Source organism: Pleurodeles waltl, chromosome 7 (assembly GCF_031143425.1).
Source record: "Pleurodeles waltl isolate 20211129_DDA chromosome 7, aPleWal1.hap1.20221129, whole genome shotgun sequence".
NCBI lineage: Eukaryota > Metazoa > Chordata > Amphibia > Caudata > Salamandridae > Pleurodeles > Pleurodeles waltl.
This window is the reverse complement of record NC_090446.1, coordinates 413,342,704-413,348,811: the sequence shown is the minus strand read 5'-3', so window position 1 is coordinate 413,348,811 and position 6,108 is coordinate 413,342,704. Positions and strand designations below refer to the sequence as shown.

Here is a 6,108-nt window from a genome sequence, read left to right as displayed (position 1 = left end):
GTTTTTGGGCACCAGGAGAATAAATGATTCGAAACAGAATCTCGACTCCACAAGTGTGGCGGGGACTGGGCCATACCTTCCGGGGCCATTGGAGGAATCCCTGTGGCTCCGGAAGGTATACACTCACCATACTTCCGGTGCAGCAGGCAAACGAGATTTCTTCCGGGTGCAGTAATATAGCTTTACGAATGGGAGCGCAGTCTTTTTTTTTTTTTTAAGGGCGGGTCGTTTTTTTATTTCTTTCTAACCAGTCGCAGGGCTTACTGGGAAATACATCCTCAAATGACCCCCACACTGTTGGTCTTTATCGTGTCAATCAATTAAAAATAAAAATAGATTTCCGTTAACCTTTCGTCTTCGTAACCAAAGCTGAGGTATTTGGAGTCTGTGCATTCCCTGAGGTGAGGCTCGCGTTCGTAAATTTGTAACCTGAAACACAAGGGAAAATCCCGGGATGAGCGAGGTAGAGCAGATAAAAGACATCTGCTAGGATCCTACTGGGGCGTTGAAAGCTGGATAAAGAGAACTACTGTATGGGGTGGGAGAAGTACATGACCAACCCCCTACTCATACGCCCGCCCACATTACAATTTTTTTATTTATTTTCCAATTTGTGTTACTCTATTACCAAGCAAAAATACTACACATTCTTCTGTAGGGCATAGATATTTGCAAACGGGAAGTACGCTCCAAAGATGGTTTGTTTATACCAGTTTAAAGGGGGCTGTTTTCTCAATATCCCCTGTGAATTGTCATTGGGAGTAATAGCAAGGTTTCAATTGGCTTTTGTGTGACGTTTCTATGTTGTATGTGTGATATTTTGAGTGACATTTTATAGTGAACTAACCATGTCCTAAAGTCTGCGTGGTGATGTCACATGGAGAGCATGGAACACGATTACATCAACGGCTCTAATGATGTGAGTATTCCATGCCTTCCAAGTGACAGTTACACTGTGCCCCTTATAATGAAGCCGCAATATTCTTTACTGAAAATATCATTGTGTGAAGAGTGCAGGACTCGCCTTACAATGTGAGGGGCACAGAGACCGTATCAGTACGTTGCCTGCCGCTATTTTTTTTGGGAGGGGGCCGAGCAGAAATGCAGTTTTAAAAGCTTGTTGTGTCAAGAGGACTGATTACGTGATGAGCGGCCTAAATTGAATGCCGCACTCGATGTCACTGCTTGAGTGCTACAGAGAATCTTCTCCCACTCAGTTGTGGCGCAGTGTAATTTGATATGCCAGAGATAAAACGTTTTATTTTTCAACACGTGCTTGTATTCTAGATCTATTTTCAGCGTATTGGCGTTTATATCATCAAGAAATTGCCCTACCAGCTGTGAGAGGCCTGGAGGATTGCCAGTCAAATTTCCCCTACGGCATCTGTGGCTTAATCTCGTTAGGAAGAGCCTAGAAGCAACACTTAACAGGGACTGCTCAAATCGGCGGCCATTTTGAAAAGGGTGTTTTTAAAGGAAATCGGTGCATTTCTCAGCGATTTGTATGCTTACATATTACAAAAGCATAGTGCAGCATACAACGACCTGCACGTGTTCCGTGGAAGTGAATCGCAGCTATTTGCAGGCGTACATCAGGTTCAAGAATATATCTACATTGGCATGCGCTATAAAGCATAGCACACTGCTGAACTGGCGCTCTATAATACAGAGTACAGCCATTAGCATGTAACTTATTTGATTACTCGGTACTTTGCACAGTGTTGTGAATTGGAAAATTGTGTGATGATTTGAATACAGTAGAATACAGCGATTTGCACTTGTTTTTTTTTGTCACTCGCATATTGTGCAAGTCCAAGTATTGTCAACAGCGAAGATAAAACACTTTCAGTTCACACAAAAATGCAGAATGTAACACCTCCAGCAACATTTTTCAGGAACCCTGGCGATCCTCCCTTGGAATGGAAATTATGAGTAAGGTCGTTCGAAGCTTACCTAGGAGCAAGAAAAAATAGCCTGATGTACTATTATTTAGGAGTAGAGGGTCAAAATGTGTTTGAACTCTTACCTAGTTATTAACCTTCAGAAGAGATAGACTCACATGAATTTGAAGGGGCAAATGTTTTACAAAAAACAAAACTGTTGTGGTGCATAGGTACAAATGTTTTACTATAATGCAACAACCTAATAAAAGTATAGATACATTTAAAACGGCATTAAAAGTATTTGCAGGTAAATGTGAATACGAAATTTCCTAGCTATCGTGAAGGAAAGTTTCAATTCTATTAAGGACACGGAGGCGAGGATTATGCAAATCTTTCTTCACTCTTTATTCAACAGCAAGTTCAAAGTTAAACAAAACATGAACAGAAAAACTACAAGTTCCATGAGCCCGCCGCCATGGTAACGAGTATCCAATGAGGTGCCCTCCTTCACGTCAGTATAAATGGCCCGAGACACGTCACACTTCCTCGACTTCACTGCGGAAGGAATCCTGGTAGAGTCAATTGGTCGTAGTTTCGGAACCTAAAAAATAGGTGTAATTAGATGCAAGTCCGATAGAACACAGGAAACCTACCAAAGGCAACAAAGTTATGAACTCCAAAACACATATAAATGAAAAATATATCTGAATCAAGTGTTTTCCTGAAAAATTAAAATATGAGCAGAATAACCAATAAACAAAGGCATAAACGCAAGTATACCACCTTGCTACGCAGATAGATGTAATCGGGAGGGAACATATCCGCGAAATGTATGTGGGTGGGATAATCCTCGCCTCCGTGTCCTTAATAGAATTGAAACTTTCCTTCACGATAGCTAGGAAATTTCGTATTCTATCACAGGACCGGAGGCGAGGATTATGCAAGTTCAAAGCTTACTTACCACCAGTGCGGCTGCGTCGTGAATTGGTTTAAAGTAAAACGTCTTAAAAGTAGACTCTGAAGACCAATCAGCAGCATGCATGATGTCCTCCAATCTGCCCCCCACCTGTATGGCTTTGGAAGCCATAGCTCCCCGAGTAGAATGAGCCCCAAAAACTCGAATATCTATACCTGCCTCAGAGAGAATCCACCGGATCCATCTGGCAATGGAGGGAGAAGAAACCGCCCTAAACGGCTTCTTAATAGAAATCAACAATTGAGTCTCACCTGGGGGTCTACAAGAACTGGTTACTTCCTCATAGACTTTGAGACATCTAACCACACATAGCCTCGGGGAATCAGGAAAAACGGGATAGGACACCGACCTGGTATTATTCTTTGTCCTCCTTGCAATAGTAAACGTGACTCCTTCTGGAGTAAAGACTCGAGCGGAAACATCCAGTGCTCTGATATCTGACACACGCTTACAGGAAATGAGGCAGAGAAGCATGGCTAATTTTGCCGACAATTCCTTCATCGACAAATGTTGGTTGTCCCGCCAAGAGGATAAGAGATTAAGAACCAAGTTCACATCCCAGAGCTCCGAATATCTAGGTTGTGGAGGTCTGGAGAGTCTAATACCCCTAAGAAGTTTACAAACCCAGGGATGTCCCCCAATCGGGAGATTATTCAGGGGAGGATGGCCCGCAGAGATGGCCGAGCGAAAAGAATTGATGGTGCGATACGCTAAGCCGGATGCAGCTAATTCCGCCAGGAAATTGATGATGTCGGCAATGCTGGCCCCCATGGGATCGCAGTGTTTGCCCACACACCAACTAGACCACCTATTCCATGCTGATCTATATCGTTTGCATGTACCAGGGGCCCAGGCCTGTGCGATGAAGTTATTAGCTTCCTGCGAAAGCCGGTTGTTTTGCCAATGATGCCGGAAATCTTCCAAGCTATGAGGGGAAGATGACCTTGAAGGATTAGAGGGTGGCAGCACCCCGACGGATCCAGGAGTATCGAGGGAAAATCCGGGAGGCGAAGAGGACACTCGCACGAGAGTTCCAGCAGAGTCGGGAACCATGCCTGTGATCTCCACCAGGGGGTTATTAGAATCACCGTCGCCTCTTGGCGGCGAACTTGAGCAGCAACCCGCGGGATAAGAAGAAACGGGGGAAAAGCATAACCCTGAAGCGTGCCCCAATGTTGGAGAAACGCATCTACTGCCATCGCTCCCGGATCCGGACGCCAGCTGAAGTATAGGGGAAGCTGGGCATTCCAACGAGACGCAAAGAGATCCACTGAACAGAGACCCCAATGATCCATGATCGCCTGAAAAACCGAGCGATGTAGTCGCCAATCGCTGGGATCCCGGAGAAACCGAGAATTCCAGTCTGCCCACACATTCTGGGTTCCCGGAAGATACTCCGCTGTGACTGAGATTTGGTGTTGAAGGCAAAAATGCCAAAAATCTATCGCTAGCCCCGCTAGGGCTCTTGATCTTGTTCCCCCTAAACGATTTATGTATTGCACTGCCGATACGTTGTCCATCCGTAGTAGAACTACGCATGAGACCTTGTTTCTCGTGAGGGACTTGATTGCAAAAGAGCCCGCCAGGAGCTCCAGGCAGTTGATATGCATGGTTAGTTCCTGCGGGGTCCAGCGTCCCCCCAACGAGATGTCCCCGCAACGAGCCCCCCATCCCTGGCGACTGGCATCTGACTCGATCACCAGATCCGGGGCCGCCCCAAAGATGGCCCTGCCATTCCATGCCTCCATGTGGTCCAGCCACCAGCACAACTCCGTCCTGGCCTCTTGAGACAGGGAGATCAACTCGGAGTACGTCACCCCTCGGCGAAGGTGAAACGCTTTCAAGCGTTGCAGGGCTCTGTAGTGTAGGGGACCCGGAAAAATGGCTTGAATCGAAGACGAAAGCAGGCCTACTACTCTGGCTAACTGGCGTAGAGAGATCTGGTCCCGTTGCAGGACCTTTCTCAGTTCCTTCTTTATTTTGGAAATCTTTGTCGCCGGGAGACTGAGAGACGCTGAGCGGGAATCCACTAGAAACCCTAGGAAGACCAACGATTGAGTCGGGGTAAGTTGCGACTTCTGTTGGTTGATCACAAAACCAAGGTCCTGGAAAAGCGCAATAGTTGTGTTCAGATTGAACACCAACCGGGACCTGGACTGATCCATCAAAAGGATGTCGTCCAGATAAATTATGAGGCGAATGCCTTGTAACCTCAGAGTTTCCACTACTGGTTTGAGAAGTTTCGTGAAGCACCACGGCGCCGACGACAGGCCGAAGGGGAGTGTGGTGAATTCGAACACCTGGTTGTTCCATAAGAATTGCAGGAATCTGCGATGGGGTGGAAAAATAGGGACCGTGAGGTACGCGTCCTTGAGATCTAGACGAACCATCCAGTCCTCCTGTAAGAGGAGGTCGCGGAGCAAGTGAATACCCTCCATTTTGAAATGTCTGTAAACCACCCACTCGTTGAAAGCACGAAGATTGATAACGGGACGAAACCCTTTGTCCTTCTTGTCCACCAAGAAGATGTTGCTTACGAAGCCTGTGGGGTGAAGGGTAGTAAAGGAAATGGCACCTTTGTGAAGAAGGGCCTGAACCTCTAAATCTACGAGTTCTGAGTAGTGTTTGCTTGCTTGGCCCGCTCCGCCAATTGAATAATTTGTGTGAGGGGACCTAACACATCAAGAAGTTTATCCTGGCATGCCCTCCAGGAGCGATCAATCCCTTTCTTGGGATCCTTGGTGTACTTGGAGAAAAACGTACACATTTTTGTGTCAATAACTGGCGTGAGAGCGACCTTATCTGATAAAGACGGGCGTGGGCACTCCGCCCGTAGACGAGCGCGCACCTCTTTGTCCAGAGGTTGCCTAATTTTACCGGCGACATATTCAGCCACCTTGAGGTCTGGACGCCACTCCGAGGAACGCGGATGGTAGATACCCTCCGGCTCAAACATATCGGAGTCAGAATCGGCGTGATCCGAAGGATCTGGTAGGGTAGCACCCGGACGCCAAGGGCGACCCGAGTCGTCATCTAGAGATGATGAGTCCTCATCTGAACCTCCCATGAAGCCTTTGGGGGATCCCCGATCAGGGTTCCATAGGTGGTGAAGCTTGTCACCCAGTACTCCGGGCAAACGGTCCTCCCGGGAGGGTACGCGCTTATGCGCGCGCGCACTCTTGGGATTGGGAGAAAATACCCCATCCCCCAGGTGCCCCGCGTCGCGCTTGCGCATTTTCCTGGGGGCTG

General features: G+C 47.2%; 1 protein-coding gene across 4 annotated transcripts in view; it reads left to right on the top strand.

Moving 5' to 3' along the window:
• Positions 1–216: 216 nt before the first annotated feature.
• The window catches only part of RALGAPB (Ral GTPase activating protein non-catalytic subunit beta), a 1,713,320-nt gene continuing 1,707,428 nt past the window's right edge, over positions 217–6,108 (top strand). Inside the window, exon 1 of one of the 4 annotated variants that reach the window (XM_069243900.1) lies at positions 217–401. The gene's annotated coding sequence lies outside the window, so the exon portion shown is untranslated. The remainder of the gene's footprint in view (positions 402–6,108) is intronic. The other 3 variants (XM_069243898.1, XM_069243901.1, XM_069243899.1) reach the window with 3 other exon arrangements.